The 13613-nt window shown below is 38.1% G+C and overlaps 1 pseudogene; it reads right to left on the reverse strand.

Annotated features, from left to right (window-relative positions):
• Positions 1–370: 370 nt before the first annotated feature.
• The window catches only part of LOC129688439 (PRELI domain-containing protein 1, mitochondrial-like), a 48277-nt pseudogene continuing 35034 nt past the window's right edge, over positions 371–13613 (reverse strand).

Below are 13613 nucleotides of genomic sequence, written 5' to 3' on the forward strand. Positions count from 1 at the left end.
TGTCAATACAATTCTCTAAGTCCTGTCACATTCAATGACTTCCCTGAACTGAGACTTAGGAAGTATATAAACATTACATTTGGCAGGGATGTATGAGATATCCATTAAATCCTGCGGAGATTTTTTTTTGGGGGGGGGGCAATCAAGTCATGTTTATTGAGTGCCTGTTATGTGCCAAACATTGTTCAGAGTACTTGGGACACACCAGAGAATAAAACAAGGAGCCCTGCCCTCGTGCAGGATAACGTCTATCATGTATTACCGCATCTCCTGCTTGTGACCTCGGACAAGTCACTACAGCTCTCTGCCCAGTGGACACTGAGCCGGGTGTCCTGCACATGCTGACCATGCCAGCATCCTCACCCACCACTCAGACTGCAGAGAGGACTGCAGGTCTGTTTGTAATAATCAAGTACACTGGGAAGAAGGGAGAGCATGCAAACCATAAAAGCTGTTGCTGCTGTTTGATGAAGGACTTGTTGGCCACATTCTTGGCCTTTTCTGTAACTGCTGTCTGCTTTGCTTTCTCTTTAGGCCTCTTTTTCTGTCTCAACAAGTGTTTGGGAAGGGACCTCACCATGGAGTTTGGCCAAAGTGTCCTCAAAGCCCTTCACGGCCTTGGACACATTGCTTTTGAACTAGGCAAGGTCAAATTCCTTGACAATTCTTGAAACATCAAATGACCTAGAGGAGACCCAGGCTTCCTGATGGATTTTGTCCCAGCCGCTACGGTCAGAGTTCACAGAGTAAACACATCGTTCCTCTACTACCATCAGCTGGGTGTGGTTGAGGTTCCAGGTGAAGGTGGTCATGGTCTGATTCTGTGGGTCTGCAAAAGAGTCCTCCAGGGTGTGCAGTGAGTGAGCAATGGAGATGGAAACGGCCGCTTTGGCCAAGGTGGCATCCTGTTGTTCTTGGTAAGAAGTCTCTGGGACAGAAGCTTCTGGTCAGGGGTCAACTCCTGGTGCACTATAACTTCCCTTAAGACATGTTTGCTGTAGGGATTCCGGTACCATTGCCAGAAGGCAGGGACTTTTGAGCACCCCAGCCCAGGAAATAATTTGCCATCGTGGGGACCTGGGTGGATGCACCCGTGCAGCCTCAGGGTGAGAGACAGGGGTCAAAGATTAGGATGGTGGAAATGTGGCTCAGCCCAGGGCGACCAGGCTCACAGCTCTATCACCACTGTGCCCGCCCAAGTTCCTACCCCTGCCATGAGCAGCTCTAGGACTCAGCAAAGAGATTTTAAGTTGAAAACATAATTTTTCTGCTTCTGGGATACCACACTCAGGATGATATTTTCTAGTTTCTACCATTTGCCTGCAAATTTCATGATTTTCTTGAATAGTAATTCCATTGTGTAAATGTATCACAATTTCTGAATCCATTCCTCAGTTGAGGCATATCTGGGTTGTTTCCAGATCCTATAACAAATAAATCTGCTATGAACATTGTTGAACAAATGTCCTTATTGTATAACATGAACATATTTTGGATATCTGCCTAGGAGTGCTATAGCTGGATCTTGAGGAAGCACTATTCCTAATTGTCTGAGAAAGCACCAGATTGATTTCCAAAGTGGTTGTACAAGTTTATATTCCCACCAGCAATGGGGAAGGTTCTCCTTTCTTCACCATGTGTTGTCCCTTGAGTTTTTGATCTTGGCCATTCTGATGGTTGTAAGGTGAAATCTCAGGGTCGTTTTGATTTGCATTTCCCTGATGACTAAGGATGCTGAGCATTTCTTTAAATGTTTCTCTGCCACTTGATATTCCTCTGTTGAGAATTGTCTGTTTATCTCTGTAACCAATTTTTAATTGGATTACTTGGTTTGTTGCTGTTTAACTTCTTGAGTTCTTTATATATGCTGGATATTAGCATTCTGTCAGATATAGGGTTGGTAAAGATCCTTTCTAGTCTATAGGCTGCTGTTTTGTTCTGATGACATTATACTTTTCCTTACAGAAGCTTTTCACTTTCATGAGGTCCTATTTATTGTTTGTTGATCTTAGAGCCTGTGCTGTTGGCATTCTCTTCAGGAAGATATTTCCTGTGTCAATGAGTTCAAGGCTCATCCCCATTTTTTTCTTCTAAAAGGTTTAGTGTGTATGCTTAATCCTCATTCAGGAAGGCAAATGGGATAGACAACAGAAGAATAAAACAGAAAATGTGACAGGAGTCTACCACAGAGGGCCTCTGAAAGACTCTACTCAGCGGGGTATCAAGGCAGATGCTGAGACTCATAGCCAAACTTTGGGCAGAGTGCAGAAAATCTTATGAAAGTAGGGAGAAGATAGAAAGGCCTGGAGGGGGCAAGATCTCTACAAGGAGAGCAACAGAACCAAAAAATCTGAGCACAGGGGTCTTTTCTGAGACTGATACTCCAACCAAGTACCATCCATGGAGATAACATAGAACTCCTGTACAGAAGTACCCCATAGAAGCTCAGTGTCCAAGTGGGTTTTCTAGTTAGGTGAACAGGGACTGTCTCTGACATGAACTCAGCAGCTGGCTCTTTGATCACCTCTCCCTGAGTAGGTGGCAGCCTTCCCAGGCCACAGAGGAAGACAATGCAGCCAGTCCTGATGAGACCTGATAGGCTAGGGTCAGATGGAAGGGAAGGAGGACCTCCCCTATCAGTGGACTAGTGGAGGAGCAGGAGTGTGGGGAGAGAAGAGGGAGAAAGGGAAGGTTTGGGAGGGGTTGAGGGATCCCACTACAGCTGGGATACAAAATGAATAAAAATGTAATAAATAAAAACAATTTTTTAATGTCTTAAATATTTATTTCTTTACTTCTTTACGTACTTATTTATGTGCATACACATGAATATGGAGGTCAAGGGACCACTTTTAGAAATCAGTTATCTTTTTCCCATGCGGGTTCTAGGAATCAAAATCAGATCATTAGGCTTCTCTGAGCTATCTTATCTTCTACAGTAAGATAAAACATTATTCCTGTTTTATAAGGGTATATGCCTGATCTTACAAACTAAAACAAAAAATTGTGTGTTTACTAATTAGTATTGAAATGTATATGTGCTCTTTTTGTTTTATATATTTCTTTTTTTTCTTTTTTTCTTTTTTTTTATTAATTACACTTTATTCATTTTGTATCCCCCCATAAGCCCCTCCCTCGTCCCCTGACGATCCCACCCTCCCTCCCCTTTCTGCATGCATGCCACTCTCCAAGTCCACTGATAGGGGAGGTTCTCCTCTTCTTTCTGATCTTAGTCTATCAGTTCTCATCAACAGTGGCTGCATTGTCCTCTACTGTGGCCTGGTAAGGCTGCTCCCCCCTCAGGGGGAAGTGATCAATGAGCAGGCCAATCAGATTATGTCAGAGGCAGTCCCTCTTCCCATTACTATGTAACCCACTTGTACACTGAACTGCCATGGGCTACACCTGTGCAGGGGTTCCAGGTCATCTCCACGAATAGTCCTTGGTTGGAGTATGAGTCTCTGGGAAGTTCCCTGTGTTCAAATTATAGGGCCTCTGAAAGCTTCTGCAGTATAGACTGTCAAAGCAGATGCTGAGCCTGATGGACAACTGATGGACAGAGTGAATGGAATTTTATGTAAGAAGTGGGAAATAGTAAGAGCTGGAGGGGACGGGAACTCCACAAGCAGAGCAACAGAACAAGATATATATTTCTTTTCTTTCTTTTTCTGTTTGTTTGTTTCTGTGTTTTTTGAGACAGGGTTTTCCTATCTATCCTTGGCTGTACTGGGCTTGCTTTGTTGACAAGTCTGGCCTCCAAGTCAATAGAGATCTGCTAGATGCTGCCTCCTCTGGAATTAAAGGTGTGCACCTCCAACCTTGGCATTCCTTTTTTTTTTTTTAAATGGAAGCATATTTTTTTTGACAGTGTCAGTGAGTTTTATTTGTACCCCTTTCTGTTATTAATTTATTGACAGTCCAGTATGGGGTAAGTACTGATTGATAAGGTATACTATATTTATATTAATAATTTAACACATTCCTAGTAAGCAGATTTATATCTAAAGTTACATGCTTATTTACAAGATTTGTTAAGATATAGATGTTTATTTATATGCAAGACAGAAAGTTTACAATAATTGAAGCAGTAATTGGTTATACATTTTTGCAACCCAGAACTCTCCTCTGACTGAGCTGCCTTGCAATGCCACAGAGGAAAAGGGTGCAGGCAGTCTTGATGAGACTTGACAGGCCGGAATTGATAGGGGAGGAGTCCCCCACCCCCTTTCTGAGGACTAGGAGAGGGGGATGGAAAGAAGAGGGACAGAGAGTGGATTTGGGGGAGATGAGGGAGGGGGCTATGATCAGTATGTAAAGTGAATAAATAAAAATGAATTTAAATTAGAAACAAAAGGAATGCTAGAGGAACATAGAATGCTTTGTAGCAGAGTCTGTGTGCAGTAGTTGGGGGACCGGGTTTAGGAGCGTAGCCAACCTTATCCTAGAGATTCTTGAAATGTCATGAAAGGGTACATTCTAGATTCTCATGGATGAGGTTATATCATTTCTGAAAGCATAATTCTTAAGGCACAAATGACCCTTTTAAAATCAATAATCTTTCTTGGCTTGTTGCATGGCCATCTGGAAAATGCTAGTGTATTAATATCCATTCACTTATTCTTCACTTATTCTCTCTTCTTTGAGTTTTTCCTTCAAATCTCCAAAGGTAAATTATTTTAAATATTCATCATATCAGTATGTTTGGTAAGAAATACCAGAATCTTGGGTGTCAAAAGACATAGACTTTATTTTATAATCTGTCATTAAATAAGATCTATTCCTAGATCTTCATTTCTTTTATGTAAATCTGTGGTACTACCTAAAGTACATACTCACATTACAATAAAATTATTGTTCATAATTTTTGACAATAATTTCTTTTCTCTTGAGTATTAACAAATATTAGCACAATGAAGAAGTATCAAGTATAACAAGGTACTCAGAGTCACTAATGGCAAGATTTATGGCTTTGGTTAACACCCCTAAAAAGGAGGGAATGGGCATGACAATCTGATTTGAAATAATTCTTGAGTTTATCTATTGAAGATATACCTGAAAAGCAGAAATAATATTTTTACTTACTTTGTAAGTTTATTTGAGACTGTGGAAAAACTAGAAAAAATATTACTTTCCTTTCTGTTTTTTTGAGTACCATATTTTTTTTTCTTAAAATAAATGGATATCTTTGAGAAATTTGGGGAAAGGATATTGATAAAAAAAACGACACTTTGAATAGGAAGCTAAAATTCACTTATGTTTCAAGATTGTGAGAAGTTCAGAGGAAAGTTTCATTTATTGTCAAATTTTCAAGAAGACCCATCATTTATCCTGACATGCCCATTTTTTGGATTCTGTAATACAGAGATAACACAAAGCAATGTTTCTCAAAATAACACGTTAAAAGTTCTAGCAGCAGAAGTCTTTCAGCCAATGAAAAATCAAACTCTGTAAATGCTGAGTGCTTTGCTGAATGCACTGTGATTATAGAATGCTTGGAGGTTCTTTTCCAGTATAAGCAGAACTATAGGTATGGGAACTGATTTCATTATAAAGCATACACACTGTGATAGTAATTGTTGGCTGTCAACTTGACTACATATGGAATATAGTGGCTAGGTACACTTACGAGGTATTTTCTTAAGTAAATCATTTGAACTGGAAAGACCTACTCTAAACACAGAACACCTCTGGGGCAGCCGATACAAAAGATGTGAATGAAGTAAACATTTGTTTTTTTTTTTTGGCTGCTTCCTGTAATTCACAATGGCAAAGTCATTCCTTCACTGGCATTTGAGCCAACTTCTTTTGGAATCCACCGTATACTGAAGACCAGATCAGACATCCAGTCCCATGGACTGAACAAATACTGGATTCTTGGACTTACTGTTGGTACAAGGCCATTTTTGGACTAGCTGGAACACAGATGTAAGCCTCTTAAATCACACACACACACACACACACACACACACACACACACACACACACATTCTTTAATTAGTTCTGTTCCTTTAGAGAACCCTGGAAAATACAGCTACTTTTATATTACCATAAGCAAAATTGAAAGGAAATCAAATTTTAAGTATGTAATATTTTAATATAAACATTTATACATTACACTTGAGGCATATAATTCATAAATAATATAACATTTAATAATATATGCACTGCATTTGTGTATTTCTTCAAATAGTTGCCAGTGATGTCCTCAAGGAACAAACAGAAAATACCTTTAATGACATTTAAATAAATATTTAGAAGACTGAACAGCAAACTTTCTATGCATTGCAAACATATATAAAATTAGTTTTGTATGGTTAACAATGTCTAAGATTATTTTATAGCTTGGATTTTAATCATTTAGAACACAAACAAATTAAGAAAAAACTAATGCTTTATTTCAGAGCTCAGTATATACTGTTTTACTGGGCAACTTAATGTAAGCACATGTCCACAGTATACTCTGAAGAGCACCCAGTATCAATGCCATTTTTAAAAATTGTTATTATTATTTATTACACTTTATCTACTTTGTGTCCTGGCTGTGGCCTGTCCCTCATCTCCTCCCAATCACACCCTCTTTCCCTCTTCTCGCACTATGCCCCTCCAGTAGTCCACTGATAGGTGAGGTCCTCCTCCCATTTTATCTTACCCTAGCCTATCAGGTCTCATTAGGACTGTCTGCATTGTCTTCCTCTGTGACCTGACAAGGGGAGGTGATCAGAAAGCTGGCCACTGAGAGCAGAGACAGCCCCTGCTCCCCTTACTAGGGACTGCACGTGGGCTACATCTCTGGGCTACATCTATGAGCTATATCTGAGCAGGGGTTTTTGGTCCTCTTCATGCATGGTCCTTGGAAAGGCTATCAGTTTCTGTAGGACCCTCAGACCCAATTTTTTTTTTTTGGTTCTGTTTGTAGACTTTTGGAGCTCATGGCTCCTCCAGGTTTTTCTATATCCTCCTTCTTTCATAAAGTTTCATGCCTTCTGCCCATAGTTTGGCTATGAGTCTCAGCCTCAGCCTCTGTAGAGTCTTTCAGAGGCCCTCTGTGGTAGGCTCCTGTCCTGTTCCCTGTTTTCTCCTGCTTCGGATGTCTGTCACATTTGCCTTTCTGAATAAGGATTGAAAATCTTCCCTAGGGTCTTCCTTGTTGTTTAGCTTCTTTAGGAGTACATATTTTAGTATGTTTATCCTATATTACATGTCTAATAACCACTTATAAGTGAGTATATACCATGTTTGTCTTTCTGCTTCTGGGATACCTCACTCAAGATGATCGTTTCTAGTTCCCACCTTTTGCCTACAAATTTCATGATTTCCTTGAGTAGTATTCCATTGTGTAAATGAACCACACTTTTTGTGTCCATTCTTCAGTTGAGAAACATTAGGTTTTTTCCAGATTCTGGCTATTATGAATAGAGCTACTAGGAACATGATTGAGCAAACGTCCTTGTATAGTTGAGTAGATTTTGGATATACAAAAGCCATTTTTTTTGAAATAAAAGAACGTATAGATTGTAACCGCTTATTTTATTTTAGTCAGTTCTTAGCATTGAACCTAGGCTCATAATAATGCAAACAGTACCCTATATCTGAGTAATTCTCTTGGTTTTGCATAACAAGTCTCCTATGCCAAATCTAAAGCCAGTGAAATACAAGAGACAAGCGCTAGATAAAATGAAATTACAATGAATAATATTTGATAATTTATTATAAAATTTAGATATTATTGTGTCTTGAGTTCCAACTTTTTTGCTCTGAATTTATGTATTAGCATGCTATATGTATGGTGCAGAAAGCATAGAACCCTGGCATTTTACAAGCAATAAAACTGCAGATGGAAAGAGTCGTCTAATCACTTCTGAAATCTGGTTCCTTTGAACGAGAAGCACATTCATAGCTGTTTTTCTATTCACGTCCAACATGCAGTCTTTCTTTCAGTTAAATATATTTATCTCATCAGGAAACACCCATAGTTGCCGAGTTTATGCCCTATTCTTTCTCAGCAGTCATTTTTCTAAAACAGCTGTTGTTTTATGTAAACTGACTATAAATAGAAAATACAGCACAAAGAATGTTAAATGCAGATTATTAGGAAATATCAAGTAGTGTGAGTGTAAACCTATTTTAGATGCATATTACATAGAAGGAACATTTATGTAATATCTAAAAAAATAACTAAGTTAAGAATGTATAAGAAGGCTAATTATAATACATGGTGGGTTAGGATAGATTGCTACATATAATTTCTTACTCAAGAGTTTGTATACATTATATTTGAAATTTGATTTCAAGCCTGGAGACATAGTTCAATGAAAAGCAATTGTTGCTCTTGCAGAGGACCCATGTACAGTTCCTAGAATCTATATGGTGTCTTACAACCTTCTACAATTCAATGCACTCTGCTGACTTCTGCAAACCCTAGTCACGCATGTGGTACACTTATTTCACGAAGATAAACTACAAAATTTGCAATTAAAAACAAAAGAAAATGGATTTATATAAGGTTTTTAAAAATGTACTTTGAGTTAAGGATTTAGAACCACAGATTATACACTCAGAGTTGACTAGACATTCCTCTTTTGATTTGTCAGAATATGCTGAGTAACACTAAGATACTACATGGTCTTTTGTTGGTTAAGCTTAGAATTATGTGAACTAGGGAATTCATTAGAATTACTATGAATTCAATAAATGGAAGAAGCTTCCTAAAGTCAAGAGACTTAAAATGTGGGGAAGTTCACCTGTTTTAAGGAGCAAAACACCATATTTCCAATGATATAACAGTATATATAAGTGGCCCCAAAATTCTACTGGGGCACTCCTACAGCTGATAAACACATTCAGCAAGGTGGCTGGATACAAAATTAACTCAAAAAAAAAAATCAGTAGCTCTCCTGTATACAAAAGACAAAAGGGCTGAGAAAGAAATTAGGGAAACAACACCCTTTACAGTAGCCACGAAAAGCTGTAAAGTATCTTGTGTTACCATAGCCAAGCAAGTGGAAGACTTGTATGAAAAACAAACAAACAAACAAACAAACAAACAAAACCTTCAAGACTCTGAAGAAAGAAATTGAAAAAGATACCAGAAGATGGAAAGATCTCCCATGCTCATGGATCGGTAGGATAAACATAGTAAAAATGGCCACCTTACCAAAAGCAATCTACATATTCAGTGCAATCCCCATCAAAATACCAACACAATTCTTTAAGGACTTTGAAAGAACAATTCCCAACTTCATACAGAAAAACAAAAACCCAGAATATCTAAAACAACTGTGTACAATAAAAGATCTTCAGAACGTAGCATCATCTCAGATCTCAAGCTGTACTATAGAGCAACAGTAATTAAAACTATATGCTGCTAGCATAGACACAGATTGGTGGTTCAGTGGAATTGAGTTGAAGATCCAGAACTAAACCACACACCTACAGACACTTGACTTTTGACAAAGGAACCAAAACCATACAATGGAAAAATGACAACATCTTCAACCAAATGGTGCTGGTCTAACTGGATGTCTACATGTAGAAAAATGCAAATAGATTCATATTTTTAAGCCTACACTTAGATAAAGTCAAAGTGGATCAGAGACCTCAACATTAAATCAGACACCCTATACCTGTTAGAAGAAAAATGAGAAAGAGTCTTGATCTCATTGGCATAGGAGATAACAGAACACCAACAGCACAGGCTCTAAGAGCAACAACCAATAAATGGGACCTCATGAAACTGAAAAGCTTCTGTAAAGCAAAGGACGCTGTGAACAGAACAGAACGACAGCCTATAGAATAGGAAAAGATTTTCACCAACCCTATATCCAACAGAGGGCTAATATCTGAAATATTTAAAGAATTCAAGAAATTAAACTCCCACAAACCAAATTATGCAATTATAAATGGGGTACAGAATTAAACAGAGAATTGTCAACAGAGGAATATCGAATGGTGGAGAAACATTTAAAGAATTGTTCAACCTCCTTAGTCATCAGTGACATGCAAATCAAAACAACTCTGAGATTCCATCTTACATCCATTAGAATAGCTAAGATCAAAACCTCAAGTGACAACACATGCTGAAAAATGTGGAGAAAGGGGAACCCTCCTTCACTGCTGGTGGGAGTGCACACTTGTACAATTCCTCAGGAAATCACTCTCTCTGACAATTGGGAATACAATAACCTCAAGATCCAGGTATACCGCTCCTGGTCATATAACCTGAAAGATGTCCCACCAAACAACAAGGGCATTTGCTCAAGTATGCTCATAGCAGCTTTATTATTAATAGCAAGAATCTGGAACCAACCTAGGTGTCCCTCAATTGAAGAATGAATACAAAAACTGTGGCACATTGACACAATGGAATAATACTCAGGAATTAAAAACAAGAAAATCATTAAATTTGCAGGGAAATGGTTGGAACTAGAAAAGAACATCCTGAGTGAGATAACCCAGAATCAGAAAGGCATGCATGGAATATACCCACTTGTAAGTGGATATTAGCCATATAATACAGGATAACCATACTACTACCACAGACCTAAAGAAGTTAAGCAACAAGGAGGATCCAAAGGAGGGTGCTTAATTCTCATTCAGAAGGAAAAATAGAAAAGACACTGGAAGAGACTGAAGAGAGGGAACTGGATGGAAGCCTACCATAAATGTCTTCTGAAATACTGCACCCAGTAGGGGATCGAAGTAGATGCTAAGACTCACAACTGAACTTTGGGTGGAGAGTAGGGAGCAGTAGGAAACAGTAAAGGAATAGAAGAAACCAGGATGGACAGGAATTCCACAAGTAGAACAGAGCGAAGAAATCTGGTCCCAGTCTCCTGCAGAGACTGACGCATGGAGAGTACCTAGAACCCTTGTTCAGATGTAGCCCTTTGGCGGCTCATGCTCCATGTGGGTTCCCTAGTAAGGGGAGCAGGAGCTGTCTCTGACATAACTCTGTTGTGAGCTCTTTGATCACTTTCTTCGGGTGAGGGGTGAGGGGGCATTGTCAGCCCACAGAGGAAGAAGATGCAGGCAGTCCTAATGAGGCTTGATAGGCTGGGGTCAGATGGTAGAAGATGAGGGCTTCTCCTTTCTGAGAAACAGAGGTAAGAAGGAGGGAGCATGGGAACAGGAGGAGACAAGGGAGGGGGCTACATTCAGGATGTAAATTGAATAAATTTCAAAAAGTAAATTTAAATTTGAAAAAGAAGCAACATACACAGCACTGAAGTTGTAGCATCTTTTTGTTCTTATAGTGAGATGAATTGTTAAGGAATTAGTTGGTCCAGAGTAAATACAAATACTTTCTAAATAAAATTCAGTGTGAAATCTTCTAGTAAACATTTAGGGGACAGTAGCTGGGCTAGAACTACATATTCTCAGTCTTGTGATTATCAAGTACTACAATGTCTTTTAATTCTTTGAATAGCATTGTCTATTCTTTGAATGGCATTGTTCTATTGCTATGAAAAGACATCATGATCACTGCAACTCTTGTAAAAGAAAGCATTTAATTGATGCTTGTTTACAGTTTCAAAGTTTTGGTCCATTGTCATCATGGTGAGAGCATGGCAACATTCAGGTGGACATGGTCCTGGAGAAGTGGATTAGCATTCTACATCTGGATCTTCAGGAAGTAGGAACAGAAAGACACTGGGTCTCATTTGGACTGTTGATAACCTGAAGACAAGCCCAGTGATACACTTTCTCCAACAAGGTGACTCCTCCTAATCCCTTGCAAATAGTACCACTCCTTGATAATTAAATATGCAAATATACGAGCCCACAGAAGACATTCTTATTCAAACCACCACGAATGTCAATATTCCAGGTCCATGTACTACTTTCAGACAGAAACTAGAAAGTTTCAGTCCATGTGTGCTGAATGGATGGAGTAAGAGGATTACTTCTGCTCATCATGTTTATCACCCTGACACCTTTGTATTGTGATAAGTTAATGGTCTTTGGGAAAGCTATAATTGGAGGCTGGTTTGATCCATATAACCCATAGGATAATAAGGCCTTTCATAGATACCCATTCTTAGAAATGTCTGGGTTTTGGTGGGTCTTTATTAATAAGATCTTTCAAGTGTTTTCCAAAACCAGTGAAATAATGGTATCATGGTTCTAACAGATCTTTTCATTTAATGCAAAATTCATAGGATCAGGGTCTGTGTTGACTGAAGCTTAATTTGAACAAAAGAAGCTTTGTTCCAAAGACAGCAACTTTAGAAAGCTTCCTAATATAACTGAGCCCCATTCAATCTGTTCATTTTTACAGATGGTAGAAGAAACACATACTCTGACATTGACAACATGATTAGTAGACTCTACATGCCAAATGCCACGTGGCTGTCTGAGTACATATGAGTTAAGTAAAATCAAAGCAGAATTTGGTGCAGTAGGTGTAGCTGTAGCTCTATAGTATATGGTAACACAGGGAGGCTGGGAAGCGAGATTTACTGTATGAAAATGCATCAACATAAAAATCATGATGACAGAAGCAGGGCTAATTGTAACTCCCAGTAGCAAATGGTTTAACTGATCCCTTATTTGGAATGTCTGTTGGGGGTAATGCCATTTAATGTTTTTAATATATTGAACCTTAGAATACAGATAGAAACATCTCTGATGAGCAGTAGGATTGTAATATAAGAGCGCAATTATACTGTTCCATGGTCATAACTATGGCAGAAAAAGGTCTGTCATTTTCCCAGGAATTGAAACTCTTTCTGCTCTGTTCAAGCAGATATTAAGAGTCGGGTGAGAATATAGTTAATGAGAATACAGCCATTTGTAAAAATTAAAATCTTGATGAGTATTTTGAAATATTATATATTATACATGTTCAAGTTGTCCACTGCCTTCAGAAAAAAATTCTTCATAAATAATCATATTTTAAACACTGTGTGCGTGTAGATATTGAGTGTATGAATCTCCTTTGTTGAAGCATAGATTCCATGGAAAATGTGTGATGATAAAAGTAAAGGTTAGAGGAGTCAGTTTTCTCTTTTCATCATGTGTGTTCTGAGGACCAAACTCAGGTTGTTCATTTTTGGCACAAACATCTTTACCTGTTGACCCATCTAACCTGCCCATTTTTTAAATTCTAAATATATGTTTTCAGTACTGGAGCAAAGGTCAGTGTCCAAAACCATGGTGTCAATTCAAATGACATTCAGCATTCTATACATGAATAAATAGTAAGATTGTATTGATCATATTCCAAGGAATTATCTACTTCAAATGCAAATGTTTTGAAACAAGCTCCAACATAGCATGAGGCTCAGTTTCAGGAGGCTAACCTACAGGTGTTCTTATAGGGATATCATAGTTCACCAATTTTTTCCTTTATGTAATTTTTTTTTCATAATTTATATTGAATAATCTCTTTCCTTGAATGAAAATTAAAAGGGTATTTAAAGTTTACTTAGTTTTGTTTCAACTTGATTCTTTTCCTATAGCATTGAAGAAAAGCCTCACAAAATGTTTCTCATATATTAAGATAAAAATTAACTAGTTTCTTCAAAAGCAATTTTTTTTATTTATTGAACTTTTCAAAGTAGAATAATAACTTTTGATAATTATTTTGGATTATTAAAGTTTCTTCTTATTTT

Source organism: Psammomys obesus, unplaced genomic scaffold (genome assembly GCF_907164565.1).
Source record: "Psammomys obesus unplaced genomic scaffold, mPsaObe1.curated_primary_1811, whole genome shotgun sequence".
Classification (NCBI taxonomy): domain Eukaryota; kingdom Metazoa; phylum Chordata; class Mammalia; order Rodentia; family Muridae; genus Psammomys; species Psammomys obesus.